We start from the raw sequence: 15,651 nt of genomic DNA on the forward strand, positions 1-15,651 counted from the left end.
TCATAGACATTTGGGCTAGAAGGGACCCCAGAGGATCATCGAGTCCAGCCCCCTGCCCCAGGGACAGGAAGTCAGCAGGGATCATAGGATCCCAGCAAGATAAGCATCCAAATGTGTTTTGAAGGTGTTCAGGTGGCAGTCTGTTCCAAATCTTGGGGGCCAGTGAAGAAGTTTTTTCTTATGTCCAGCCTGAACCGGTCACAGTGGAGTCTGTGACCATTCAATCTTGTCATCCCTTGGGGGGCTCTGGTGAACAGTCGTTCCTCCAGATCCTGATGAGCACCCTGATAAACTTATAGGTGACTATCAGATCACCCCTGCGCCTGCGCTTCTCCAGGCTGAATAGCCTCATTGCTTTCAGTCTCTCATCGTAAGGTCTGTTTTCCTGACCTTTGATCATGCATGTGGCTCTCCTCTGCACCCTGTCAAGCTTCTCCACATCCTTTTTTAATTGTGGAGCCCAAAACTGGACGCAGTACTCCAGCTGTGGCCTCACCAAGGCCGAGTACAGCAAGAGAATGACATCCTGGGATCTGCTTGAGAAGCATCTATGGATGCAAGCCAGTGTTTTGCTCGCTTTACTATCTGCAGCTTCACACTGAAGGCTCACGTTCATCTTGTGGTCAAGTTCCTTTCATCTGTGGTGCTAACCAACGTAGCACTATCAAGCCTATAAACATGGTGCAGGTTTTTCCTCCCAAGGTGGAGAACCTTGCATTTTTCAGTGTTCAACACCATCAGGTTCTTGTCTGCCCATTCCATGAGTCTATTCAGATCCACCTGGATCACCCTCCTATTCTCAGGTGTGGATGCTCTACCCCAGAGTTTGGTGTCATCGGCAAACTTAGCCAGTCCACTTCCGACACCAATATCCACATCATTGATGAAGATGTTAAATAGTATAGGCCCTAGGACAGAGACTTGTGGGACCCCACTGGTCACAGCGCACCAAGACGATTGACTCCCATTGACCACCACCCTTTGGGTCCTACCATGGAGCCAGTTCCCCAGCCAGCGGATCATGGTGACATCAAGGCTACAGTTAGCCAGTTTAGCCAAGAGGTGATCGTGGGATACCAGATCAAAGGCTTTTTTAAAGTTGAGGTCTACGACATCGATCTCTTCCCCCTTGTCCAGGTGATAAGTCACCTGGTCATAAAAGGAAATGAGATTGGTCAAGCAAGACCTACCCGCAACAAACCCATGCTGGATATCCTTCAGGATATTACCTTCAGCTAGTCTGTTAAGGATGGCCTCTTTGATAATCTTTTCCAAGACCTTCCCCAGGATAGAGGTCAGACTGATGGGCCTGAAGTTTGCTGGATCTACTTTCCTCCCTTTCTTGAAAATAGGCATGACATTCGCCCTCTTCCAATCATTGGGCTCTTCACCAGAGTGCTAAGAACTCTCAAAGATCTATACCAGGGGCTGGGCTATGATGCTCGCAAGTTCCCTGATTACCCTTGGGTGTAACCCCTCAGGCTAGCTGACTCAAAGGGATCCAGCCTGTCAAGGTGTTCCTTCATGAGGTCAGCTTCAATGGAGGGCAAGGAATCTCCCTCACCCGGGCCTCCCTGGCCCATAGTGGGCAGGGCTGTCCCATGGGGCTGATGAAAAACTGACGCAAAGTACCCATTTAGCAAGTTCGCTTTTTCCTGGGAGTCAGTTGTCCGTTGCCCCATCTGGTTTAGCAGAGGTCCAATATTGCCCTTGCTTTTCCTGTGGCTCCCCACATATCTAAAAAGGACTTTTCATTTTCCTTGATATTTGTAGCTAGCTGGAGTTTCATCACAGCCTTGGCTTTCCTGATTTGCTCTCTGCAAGTCTGGACTAAAGCAGAGTATTCCTCCTTGGTGGCGGTTCCAGTCTTCCATCCTTTATAGGTCTTCTTTTTAAGATGCAAGAGGTCTGCCAGTTCCCTGGAGAGCCACGGGGGCTGCAGTGCCCTTTTGCTGCCTTTCCTCTGAGATGGGATGGACTTTGCTTGCTCATCCAGGATTGCTCTCTTGAGGAGCAACCACTCATCCTGAACTCCCCTCTCCATCGGATCATGGCCTTTTAGGGCCTCTCTGACAAGCCTCCTTAGCTTGTCAAAGTCAGCTTTCCTGAAGTCAAGGACTTCTGTACAACTGACTGACTTGCCAGCTTTATGGCAGATGGTGAAAGTGATTAGGTTGCCAATTAGGTCATCCCCAGTTGCCAGTACAAGGTTGAGCCCTCTTGGGTGCACCCTGTTTGGACCAGCTGATTTATGGGGGTCCAGCCTTTCAAGATGCTCCTCACAAGATCCACACCAGTTGTAGGCATATATTTGTCTTTACCCCAGTCATCCTGCATCAGGTTAGGCAGTGTGGTCCCTTTGGGCTGGTGAAAAACCAATGCAAAGATATGGTTAAGTAGATTGGCTTTTTCCTAAATGTTGGTAATGAGCTGCCCCAGCTGGTTTAGCAGGGGCCCAATGTTGCCCTTGTTTTTCTTTTCACTCCCCACATATCTGAAGAAGGACTTTTTATTATCCTTGATTTGTTCAGCCAGATGGAGTTCAGTTGCAGCCTTGGCTTTTCTAGTTTACTCCCTGCAGATGTAGTCCAGTGCAGTTTAATCCTCCTTGGTGGCATTTTCTGTCCTCCATCCATTATACACCTCTCTTTTTAGATGTGAGGCCCCTGAGCCAAGGGGGTTGTTCAGCCCTTTTACCACCTTTCCTATGGGTTGGAATGGACTACCTTTGTGCTTCTAGGATCACTTCCTTAAGGCACAACCACTAATCATGAACTCCCTGTGAAATCATGGCCTCTCAGGGCCTCAAGAATAAGTGTCCTGAGTTTATGAGAGTCAGCTTTCCTGAAGTCAAGAACTACTGCATTGCTGGCTAAAATACCAGCTTTGTGATGGATAGTGAAAGTGATCAACTCATGGTCATTGTCACCCAGTTTCCCTTTGATTCTTAGATCACTTATTAGATCCTCCACTTTGACCAGTACCAGGTCCAGCAGCGCTTGCCTCTTGTTGGTCCATAAACTTCTTGGGACAAGTAGAACTCATCCACACATGTAAGGAAGCTTTGTGACTGATTGGATTTGGCTGAGTGCTCATCCCATGAGAAATCTGGGAAATTGAAGTTTCTCATGATGACCATGCATCAAGAGGGTGCAGCCTCAGCCAGTTCCCTGGCAAATTCTTGGTTAAGCACTTGTTCTTGGTTTGGAGGTCTATAGTAGACTCCTACCATTGTATCTCCTTCACTACATTCCCCTCATATTCTAACCCAAAGGGTCTCCAGACGTCCTCCTTGGGTGCCAATCTCAGCTTGTAGGGACATGTAGCTCTTCATTTGAAAGAATGAAAAGTGAGGAAGAATGAATATAGAGCTGTTATTTACTGAGTCTCATAATACAAGAACTAGGGGGACACCCAATGAAATTATCAGCAGGTTTAGGACAAATAAAACAAAGTACTTTTGAAAACAATCTGTGATTAATGTAGAAGCCAATAGTATAGCCAGGCTCACAAAGAGACTACACTTATGAAGGATGAATCTACCAAGGGGATATTAAACAAAGTGATTAGGAATGTAACTGCAGACTTAGGTAGAAAAATACTTCTCTAAACCTTAACCATGTTGCTGGTTATGGAAGCATGTCAGGAGGATGGATCACTGTCCACATACACTCTTTCTTGTACTGTCCTTCTAAAGTACCTGCTACTTGCCGCTGTCAGAAACAGGATATTGGACTGGATGTTTTTTTTATCTGACCCAGTAGGCCAATTCTTATATTCTTGTGTTAGTCACTGGGGAAAAAAGATGAAAAATAGGGAATACATAGCTTCCTTCCATTGCATTTTCTGACTGTTCTTACCATATCTTTTCTCTTCATATAATGCAGAGTAATAATATCTGAAATGCACTTACACCTTTCTGGGCTTGAAACAATAGAAATACCTGTCTCCATAGCAGTGAGACAAGCCAGCAAGAAAATAATTGGGCAGAGAATGTGTTTAGGAAAGGGCTGGTAAAATAGGACACCATGAACGCTAATAGAAAAGGCAGAAACCCAAAACAATTCGTCACACCATTTCTCTTTGTGATGCTGGTATTCAGGTCATGACTAATTATAAAGGATCCTGGTTTTCTCCGATTTAAAAAATCCACAATAGCTGGTTAAAAAAAACAAACCCAAATCCATATTTTCCCAAGATTTAAATGAAACCCCACTAATATATAGATATTACATCACTAATAGCTAGCTAGCTAGCTAGCTAGATAAATGGATATTAGTGTTGTTTCATTTTAACCACAGAAAAATGTGGATCGGGGGTTAACTTCTTTTAACCAAAAACTGGGGATTATTTTAAATCAGAGAAAACCAGGATTCCTGCTAATTATTAATGGATGTGTCTGCAAAACTAGACAGGCTTTGCTTTTGTCATAAGACTCCTAAGTAGTCTACAGTAGTCTTACTGTAGTTTTGCCTCCTTATAGCACTTCACAGCTCATGAGAGATGAAGAAAAAGCCAGAAGTTCCGATTAAGGTGGACATTCATAAAATAATTTTCAGTTTTGAACTACAGGCTCTTCTTTATGTAGCAGCCTATAGGCATCTGTTTTGCCCATTCTGTGCATTCAAACATTTTGAAGCCAAGAACATTATAGAAGGGAAAAAATGCTAAATAGACAAGTGTACTAGAAGTTTATAATTTGGCAAATTTTTGGCTTGCTATTATTATAGGATTTTTCTTTTTGGCAATTTATTTTATTTTTTAAGAAAAATAACCCCTATAGCTTCATCACATGCAAAAAAAAAAGAAAATCAGAGCTCCCTAAGTACATTCAAAGGTGGTCATCTGCAGAGGTGGAACTCAGATCATCAGGTTGTGGACTGTTTGACAGAGGGTATGCTACTGAAAGGATGTCTGCCACCACTTAGTGGCATCCAAGTCAGCACTCCAGTATCATATCATGTTTCTGCAATTTGAAAAGCCGTTACTATATCCTTGGTTGTACATCACCAAGTCCTTTTTAGAATATGGCAGTTTGTGACCTGTTTTTTCAGTGAATCTCTGACCATACAGTAAGTTATCCAATCTTGCATATTCATAATCCAAGCCAAGGGTCTCTTTTTCAACCTGTGCATATAACTTTTTCTGAAGCTGTCACTGCCCTAGTTTTGTATGAGACTGGCAACCAATCAGTTCCATGATACTGTAATAGTAGTACTACTACCCAGTCTATCTTTTGGGGCATCTGAGGAAAGTTTTAATGAGTCAAATATTCATATCACTGGTGCCAAAACCAGTAGATGTTTTCGATCATTACATTCATGTTCATACTCTTGCAATATCCAGTACTTTTTTCAATTGTTCTTGATGTTCGATGGTACTGTGAACCCATATTATCACATCATCAATGATAACAGTAGGTGTGCAGAGGGTCTAGCCAGTATGAGGGCCATCAATATAGGCCTTAACACCTGTTAGACCCCTGGCTCATTGTATGGTGAAATACTTCTGGGGCTAAGCATATCCCAAAAGGTAGTCTTAAGGAACAGTATCTTCCAAAAGTGCTGTTGAAAATGAAGATCCTGGAGCTCTCAAGCCAGGAATAGATATTGCTGAATGAACCTTATAAGTTGTCCTGCAATGTGTTACAGAATCAAAGAATCATACAAAACTAAGGGTGGAAGGAACCTCAGGAGGCTATAAAATCCACCCAATAGTCAAAACAGAACCCTATGCAAATCCCAGCCAAGGCTTGAGTAGCCTGGTTTTAAAAACCTCCCATAGGTTGTATTCTACAACAGCTCTGGGTAACTTATTACCTGAGTACTTTATTACCTTCCTGGTGAGAAAGTTTTTCCTAATATCTAACTAAATTTCCCTTTCTGCAACTTTAAACCATTGCTCCTTGTTCTGTCATCCGCCACCTCTGAGAACTGTTTAGTTCCATCCTTCTTGGAACTGCCCTTCAGCAACTGAATGCTGATCTTAAATCCCCCCTCAGTCTTCTCATCTACAACCTAAGTAAACCCATTTCCCTCAGCCTCTCCTCATAAGTCATGTGTCCCAGATCTCTAACCATTTTTGTTGCCCCTCTGTCAGACTCTGTCCTATTTGTCTACATTCTTTCTCTAGTGGAGGGCCCCAAACTGGACATCACTCCAGATGTGGCCTCACCAGTACCGAATAATCACTTCTTTTGATCTACTAACAACAGGACAAAGGAGGACCCCAGGACATCCCACTCTCTGCAGTCTGTCCAGTCAGGGACATGGACCAAGGTGGTCAAGGGCCCTAAGATCCGCCGCACCAAGGCCCCTGCCCCGCCAGAGTTTAGCAACAGGTACGCACCTCTTGCAGCTCCAACAGAGCCTGCTGAGTTGCCACCTACCACAGGCAACACAGGCTCAACTGCAGCTACCATCCCCGCTCCCCCCAAGACAAAACGTAAGGTGTTTTTTGTAGGAGACTCCATCCTGCAGGGGACTGAGGGGGCAATCTGTCGCTCCGACCCCTTAGCCCAGGAAGTCTGCTGCTTCCTGGAGGCCCGCATCCAGGACATTGTGGAGAAGATCCCAAAGCTTCTCCAGCCTGCAGACCACTATTCTATGCTCCTTATTCATGTGGGCACCAATGACACGACTTAGAGCGCTCCCAGCTGGGTCATGAGATGCTACAGGGATTTGGGAGCGGGGCTTAAGGGTCTGGGAGCACAGGTGGCATTTTCTTTGATCCTCCCAGTCTTGGGGTATGGGCTGAGGAAGGAGAGGAGGATCCATGTAGTGAACCAAAGACTGCGGCACTGGTGTCATCAGGAAGGCTTTGGCTTCCATGACCACAGCCTCTTTGGCGAGAGAGGCAGCGAGCTGCTGGGAAGACATGGCCTCCACCTCTCTCCCCTGGGGAGGAGGCTCTTCTCAGCCAGACTGGCTGACTTGCTCCACCAGGCTTTAAACTAAGCCCACTGGGGGATGGGGGACTACTGCCACTGCTGGCCTGCTGAGCAATCCTTGCAAAGCCAGCAGACCAAGGGACTTAAGAGATCCCACCTTTGCCCCAGCTCTGGTACAATCTGTAGGCAAGGCAAGAGCCCCCAAGGGGACACTTGCCTGCCTGTACACTAATGCCAGGAGCGTGGGGAACAAGCAGGAGGAGTTCATCCTCCTGCTCAGTGCAAAGAATTATGATGTCATTGGGATAATGGAGACCTGGTGGGACTCCACCCATGACTGGACCACGGGTATAAATGGCTATAATCTGTACAGGAGGGATCGTGTAGATAAAAGGGGAAGGGGTGTAGCTCTCTATGTTAAAGAAAGCTACATGTCCCTGCAAGCTGATGTTGGTGACCAGGGTGGACAGCTAGAGACCCTCTGGGTTAAAATTTGTGGGGAATATGGCACAGGGGACACAACGGTGGGAGTCTACTACAGATCTCCCACCCAAAGTTCTGAGCTTGACCAGGAGTCCGCCTGGGAGCTGGCTGACGCCGCATGTTCCAGGGCCATGGTTGTCATGGGTGACTTCAATTACCTGGACATCCCATGGGAGGATCACTCAGCAAAATCCGAGCAGTTGCAAAGCTTCCTCTCATGTGTGGATGACCTCTACCTGACTCAAGAAGTCTATGGGCCAATGAGAAGCAAAGCGTTGCTCGACCTGGTACTGGCTACAGGGGATGACCTAATCGGTGACCTAGTGATTGATGGGAAGCTGGGTGACAGTGATCACAAGCTGATCACCTTCACCATCCACCGAAAAGCTGGCAAGTCAGTCAGCAACACAAAAGTCCTTGACTTCAGAAAAACTGACTTTGACAAGCTCAGGAGGCTTGTCAATCAGGCCCTAAGGGACCATGACCCCAGGGAAAGGGAGTTCAAGAAGAGTGATTGCTCCTCAAGGGAGTGATCCTCAGTGCACAAACTAAGTCTATTCCATCTCAAAGGAAAGGCAGCAAGAGGGCACAGCAGCTCCCCTGGGTCTTCAGGGACCTAGCAGACCTTCTAAGGCTAAAAAGAAAACCCTACAAAGGATGGAGGACAGGATTCACCTGTAGGAGGATTATTCTGCACTGGTCTGGTCCTGCAGGGAGCAAACCAGGAAAGCCAAGGCTGCAACTGAACTCCAACTAGCTTTGAGCATCAAGGACTACAAAAAGTCCTTTTTCAAATACATGGGGAGCCAGACGAAAAGCAAGGGGCAACATTGGACCCCTGCTGAACCAAACAGGGCAACTGAGAACTGACGCCCAGGAAAAAACCAACCTATTAAATAGGTACTTTGCGTCGGTCTTTCATCAATCCCATGGGACGCCCATGCTCGCTACGGGACAGGGAGGTCCGGGCGAGGAGGTCCACAAATGCTGACCTCATGAAGGAACATCTTGAGAAGCTGGATACCTTTAAGTCAGCCAGCCCTGACAATCTAAACCCCAGGGTACTCAAGGAACTGGTGAGCATCATAGCCCAGACTCTGGCACGGATCTTTAAAAATTCCTGGCGCTCTGGTGTAGTGCCCAAAGACTGGAAGAAGGCCAATGTGGTGTCTACCTTCAAGAAAGGGAGAAAAGTGGATCCGGCCAACTATAGGCCCATTAGCCTGACTTCTATCCTAGGGAAGATCTTAGAAAAGTGTATTAAAGAGGCCACCCTTAATGGACTAGCCGACGCCAACATGCTAAGGGATAGTCAGCACGGGTTTCTTGTGGGTAGGTCTTGCTTGACCAATCTCATTTCCTTCTACAACCAGGTGACCTATCACCTGGACAAGGGAGAAGAGATTGATGTCATATATCTTGACTTCAAAAAAGCCTTTGATCTGGTATCCCATGATCACCTCTTGGCAAAACTGGCCAATTGTGGCCTTAGGTCCACCATGATCAGCTGGCTGGGATATTGGCTCTGTGGTCACACCCAGAGGGTTGTAATTGATGGCAGTCACTCATCATGGTGTCCTGTGACCAGTGGGGTCCCTCAAGGCTCTGTCCTTGGACCCATACTGTTCAACATCTTCATTAATGATGTGGACATTGGAGTCAGGTGTGGATTGGCCAAGTTCGCCGATGACACCAAACTTTGGGGCAAAGCATCCACACCAGAAAATAGGTGGGTGATCCAGGCTGACCTGGACAGGCTCAGCAAATGGGCAGATGAGAACCTGATGGTGTTTAACACCAAAAAATGCAAGGTTTTCCACCTTGGGAAGAAAAACCTGAAGCATCCTTATAGGCTTGGCAGTGCTACGCTGGCTAGCACTACAGAAAAAAGAGACCTGGGGGTCATCATTGACCACAGGATGAACATGAGCCTGTAATGCGATGCTGGGGCTAGTAAACCGACCAAAATGCTGGTTTGCATCCATAGATACTTCTCAAGCAAATCCTGGGACGTCATTCTCCCCTTGTACTTGGCCTTGGTGAGGCCGCAGCTGGAGTACTGCGTCCAGTTTTGGGTTCCACAATTCAAAAAGGATGTGGAGAAGCTTGAGAGAGTCCAGAGAAGAGCCACGCACATGATCAGAGGTTAGGAAAACAGACCTTTTGACGACAGGCTGAGAGCCATGGGGCTGTTTAGCCTGGAAAAGCGCAGGCTCAGGGGTGATCTGATGGCCACCTATAAGTTTATCCAGGGTGAGTACCAGTATCTGGGGGAACATTTGTTCACCAGAGTACCCCAAGGGATGATGAGGTTGAACGGTCATAAACTACTGCGAGACCATTTCAGGCTGGACATAAGGAAGAATTTCTTTACTGTCCGAGCCCCCAAGGTCTGGAACAGTCTACCAGCGGAGGTGGTTCAAGCACCTACATTGAACACCTTCAAGAGTAAATTGGATGCTTATCTTGCTGGGATCCTATGACCCCAGCTGACTTCCTGCCCTTTGGGCGAGGGGCTGGACTCGATGATCTTCCAAGGCCCCTTCCAGCCCTGATGTCTATGAAATCTATGAAACAGTCAGAATCATAGACCCATAGAAAATAAGGGTTGGAAGGGTCCTCAGGAGGTCATCTAATTCATCCTCCTGCTCAAAACAGGACCATTATCAACTAGATCATTCAAAGCTTTGTCTAGCTGGGTCTTAAAAACCTCCAAAGATGGAGATTCCACCTTTCTGGGTAACCTGTTCCAGTGTTTTACTACCATCCTAGTGACAAAATTATTCCTAATATCTAACCAACTCTAAGATAGCCTAACCTATCCTAATATCTGACTTCCCTGCTGAAACTTGAGACTGTTGCTTTCTTGTCATCTGCCACCACTGAGAACAGTCTAGCTCCATTCTTTTTTGAACCCCACTTCAGGTGATTGAAAACTGCTATTAAATCCCACCCACCCCCAGTCTTGTCTTCTCTAGACTAAATAAGCCCAGTGTTCTCAGCTTCTCCTCATAAGTCATGTGCCCCAGCCTCACCATTCTTGTTGCCATCTGCTGGACTCTCTCCAATTTGTCCACCACATCCTTTCTGTAGTGGGGGCCCAAAACTGAACACAGTCCTCCAAATGTGGCCTCATCAGCGTTAGCTTGATATTGGTATTTAAAGGTCTGTTTTGTGGGAATTGACTTATAGGTATAGATATATACAAGGGTTCAAGATGTGCAGCAAGGGTTAATTGATTTGTAAGAGCCTGGGTCTCACACACAGAGCTCCTTATACGCCTGGAAACAGACAGGCTATCTAGTGCAACAAGGCCAATGAATGGATACAGCCTGAGAACTGAGCGGGGCATGCCATAACATGAGATCACATCCTTCAAGGCAGACAGGTTGTGTAACACAACAAGGACACAGTCTAGAATACAGGCTGGGAACCAAGGAAGTATGTACTATACTGCACATAACATGAGATAAGTGCCAAGAGCTACAAGGCCCCAGACCAGGGGTGGGCCTGAGTCCCAGTTTTGGTGGAACAGACCAAATTAGAAGGCCCGGAAGGCTATGTGGACATGTGACCACAGACAGACAACGAACTAGAGATAGCCATGGATGAAGAGTCGTCAGGAGTCATCAAGGAGGAAGGAGAATACAAAAGCAAAGACCTGAGAATAATAAAGTGTCCCTCCCTATTCCTTCTCATCCCCCGCTCGCTTCCCTCCTTGTCCCTCCTTCTCTTCTTTTCTGTCCCCTCCCTGTCCCACCTGGGTTGCTGCTCTTTCTCCCCCCTGAGAGAGGTCCCCACGTCCATCTCAGTCCCCCAGGAAGGGTCCCCGAGGCCACCATGGACCGAGGGAATACCAGCACCTCATCTCATATAGCCCACTGGAAGGGCCTTAGCATCCCACCTTCAGAATGCTGACATGCCATGCTGACATCTGGCACCTAAGAGGCAGCCTAGAGTGAAGACTGTGTCCTGGACAGAACTACTTTGACTCTGATAACAGCCCTAGGATTTGTTAGATATGTAAAATGTCTTGATTGTTTGGACTATTTTTTTCTGTTATCACTGTGTATCAATAAATTTGCCTATTTTTTGATCAGATTCCCGTACCCCAAAATAGATATTTGGATCCTAAACCAAGAGCCAACAACCAGTGCTGAACAGAGGGGAATAATTACTTCCCTTGACCTACTGGCAACATGCCTACCAGTGCAGCCCAGGATGCTATTATCCTTCTTGGCAATAAGGGCACACAGTTGGCTCATATTCAGCTTAAATGTCCACTGTACCCCCCAGGTCTTTTTCTGCAGAGCTTCTGCCTAGCCAGTCAATACCTAGCCTTTATCATTGCATAGGATTGTTCCATTCTAAGTGCAGGAGTTTGCACTTGTCATTATTGAACTCAATGAGATTTTCTTTTGGTCCAGTCCTTCAATTTATCAAGGCCTCTCTGAATCTTAGTTTACCCTCCAGCATATCTACTATTTCCCACAGCTTGGTGTTATCTCCAGACTTCCTGAGAGTGCACTCCATCCCATCTTCCAGGTCATCGATAAAGATATGGAACAAAACCAGCTCCTGGACCAACCCCTGGGGTTCTCCACTTGAGACTGGCTGCCAACTAGACCTCGAGCCATTAATTACTACACTTAGAGCCCAATGTTTCAGCCAGTTTTCTATCTGCCTTACAGTTCACTCATCCAACCTATACTTCCTTATCTTGCCTGCAACAATGTGGAAAGAGACCGTATCAAAAGCCTGTTACAGTACAATGGATCCACTTCACTGGGCAAAACACATCGCTCCTTGTCCTACCTGTTAATGGTGAGGGACAAGATGCAATCTCCCAGGGACTGAGGGGCCCAGTGTTGCAAATTACAGGAATTCCCAGGCAGGATCATACCCTCCTCCCCACCACCCAAACCTTAAAATAGCTTACCATGCTTTCCCCACTTACCAGATGGATTCTGGAAAGTATGGGTTTCCCCACTTACCCAAATCCTGGGGTCAGGTCCGAGTAAGCAAGGAAAGCCTGATTTTTCCCTGTATAGACAGACTGGTCCATGGAATTTCTGAGGATAAGTCCAACTAAGCAGGTCCCTGTATGGAGGCATGGAGTGCTGGGGATTCCCCAGCTACCATGCCTCCATGCCAGGACATGTGCAGGCCTTCCCTACATATGGAGACATGCTCCTGGTGATTTCTAAGGAAACCAAAGTTTTCTACTTTTAGAGAGACATCCTGAGATTCCCCATAGTGCCCTTCTGTAAGTGGGGCAGGCAGGGCAGATATTCCAAGGGCCTGAGTAGTTCTTGAACCCCCAGAGCACTTGCCCAGGATGGCTGAAGACTATGGGCAGCTCAGGCTACCCCCAGTCTCCCACCATACAAGTAAAAGATGTCTGCCACAATACAATGATAGAATTTATTACTACCTTTCATCAAACCACCAATGTGCCTTTGATGTGGTATGATAAAAGGTAGGGACATCTACTTGATATCTGTTTTTCCTTCCACATTCTTTTTCATGAGGCAAAAATGTGACATCAGGTGATATCTGTTTCTACCCTCCATGCCCAAAGAGATCTGCTTAAGCATTTAATTTACTAAAGAATTTGATTCCTGCAATTTCTGACAGTATCTCTCTTTTGAGGGTAAGTGAAAGTGTACTCTTTTGTTTTTATTTAACTCCTTTGGTTAATATACAGTTCCATTCCTCCTCCTTTCTCCTCCACAATCACTGAGGAATAGACCCAGTCTATTGCTTATTCTCTTCACTAAATACCATTTGCTTCCATGTTTTGGAACTCCTTTTTAGTTTTTTTCTTAAGGCATGTGGGGCTTTTTGTATGGCATGTATCACTGGTTTACATCTTCTCTTAACCATATTCCATACATCTTCACATGATGCTATTAGTACTTCCAAATATGGTTCAGTGACATCTTTCAACCTCTGAATGGTATATATCTTCCTATTAGACCAAGTACCTCAAATATGTACAAGTTCCAAATTGGTTGCTTGCCTCTATGCATCACAACAAACTCCTATCCTGTTTTACGTTTGTATCTCAGTGCACTCCCCCAACACTGGAATGGTTCCTCCTAGTATAGTCTTTCACAGACACTTAGTTCTAGGGTGGGCAATTATTTGGGCTGGAGGGCCACTTAATGAGTTTTGGTGAGCTGTTGAGGATTGGAGAGCAGGACACATTTGATCCTATCCAGCTCACTGGCTACCACCAGGAGACTAAGGAAGGAACTCTACACTTCATGCCTGCAGTCTGGCCTGGGCTGGGCTACACAGCACACAGGCTTCTTTGCCTTGCTGCATCTATCTCCCCTCACCTGACCTCCTGTTGGTGCTGTGCAGTTCTGGCACTGTTGCCACCAGCAGCTACGCCTGCATGGGATGAGGTGTGATGCAGTGCAATGAGCAACCATCCCATCCACCCACATGCCACAATGAGCTGCTGCTGCCAAGGTGCCACATCAGGAAAGACAGAGGCAGTTGCCCTAGGATGAACCCCTCCTGCAGCTGGCACAGACTAGTAGAACTACTCAGCATGCTGCATCATGCCCTGTCCTGTGTGGGCCTGGCTGGCTGGCAGTCAGGACTGTGCAGCCTCAGCACCAACAGGGGCAGGATGGAAGTTGAGGGGGTGGAGGAGCTGCACATTGCCCAGCCCAGTCTGTCCCCAGCTGCAGCATAGTAGAGCACAACAGGGTGCAGCCCTACCTCCTCAGGGCAGGTGCCAGATAGAACCAATTGGTGGGACGTATGTAGCGCACAGGGCATATTTTGCCCACCCTTGCTTTAGATTCTCTCAATTTTATGAGTTTCTTGCACTTCTCTCTCATTTTCTGTTCTTACATTTAGATGTGCCTTAGTATCTACAATGTAGGTAACATAGTGCCATCTGGCTACATTTTAATTACCAATTCTTTTGAGCTACTGGGCTTTTCTTGGATCAAGTATAGGAACAGCTCTTCCTCCTCACTTAAGTCTGCATCTGCACTTGCTCTATATACATTCTTACTTTCTTCACATGTTTTAGTATAATGGCTTAGTTTATTACAGCTTCTCCTTTTTTTCCTAATGCTGGGCACTTTCTATATGCATGCTGGTTTCCACATTGCTGACACTGTTTTTTACTTCTCACATGACTGTGCATGCCCAGCCTAATTTTGGTGGATTTTTGTTTTGATAGATTAGTGACGGCACTTACAGTAATTTCTTCTGTGTCTTTCTTCTAGGTTTTCTACTTTTGTTTCTGCTTGTTCTGCAGCTTATGTTTTCTAATGTCAGGTCCCTTTCTCTTAGTGATACTTGCTAATAGACTTTTTTATTATAATAGTCTTGCTAATAGACTTTTTGATTATAACATCCCAGGACTATCTGGTCTTTAATGACAGGGTCTTCAAGTGTTCCATATTCACAGAACTAACTTTTAGTTTTAGGTCCTAACAAATTCTTCCACCATGTTCTCATCCTGAATATATGTCTCTCATTAGCAATATTTTTCCTAGAAACACAATGATCTTAAACTAATTTTATTGTTTCTGCAAGACTTTCTTCTTCCCCACATCCCCACTTTGTATGAGGTATTATGCACATCCACTGTTTCATTCTCTGCAACTGTTAAGTGCAGAGCAATCTTTCAATCTTCCTCTAATTTATCTGCCCACATGGCATTCATATACAGCTCACATTGCTTTTTGAACTTTTTCAGCATTCCCCTTTATTCCCAAGGGCTGTGAGAGAGGGCTTACTTGCAGCCTCTCAGGCTCTGTAGCAGTTATTTCTATACTGTCTCTTTCACTGGGTCATCCAGCATGTTGTATCTTCCACTTCTAGCACCATGTAGTACCTGGAAGCTTGTAATTTGGAACTCTTTATTTCATACAGAGCTTATATGAAGGTATTTCTAGCAAGAACTAACCATTCTGCTTCTGCCTTTGCAAGGGTCTTGTGACTGCCTGCCCTGTTCCTTGACCCAGAAGTTCTTGCTAACCTCACTCTGAGGCTCATGGGATAACACACTTCCTGGATACTCTGGGCCCTTCGACATGTGAAGGTAAAAGTGAAATGGGATGTAATGTGCGATCTACACAGTTGCACCTTCTGCCATACCACTCATGCATGATAAGAGAAGTGCCTTTGAGATTGCAAATCAAATCCCATCATGCCTTATTATTGGAGCCCCTCAGTTCATGGAGCTCCCATTGGTGGGTATGCCATACAACCCCCACTCCAGCAACTGGGAGACCACAGCTGTTGTG

Source organism: Crocodylus siamensis, chromosome 3 (assembly GCF_052110815.1).
Source record: "Crocodylus siamensis isolate JL-2025a chromosome 3, ASM5211081v1, whole genome shotgun sequence".
Taxonomy (NCBI): Eukaryota; Metazoa; Chordata; order Crocodylia; family Crocodylidae; genus Crocodylus; species Crocodylus siamensis.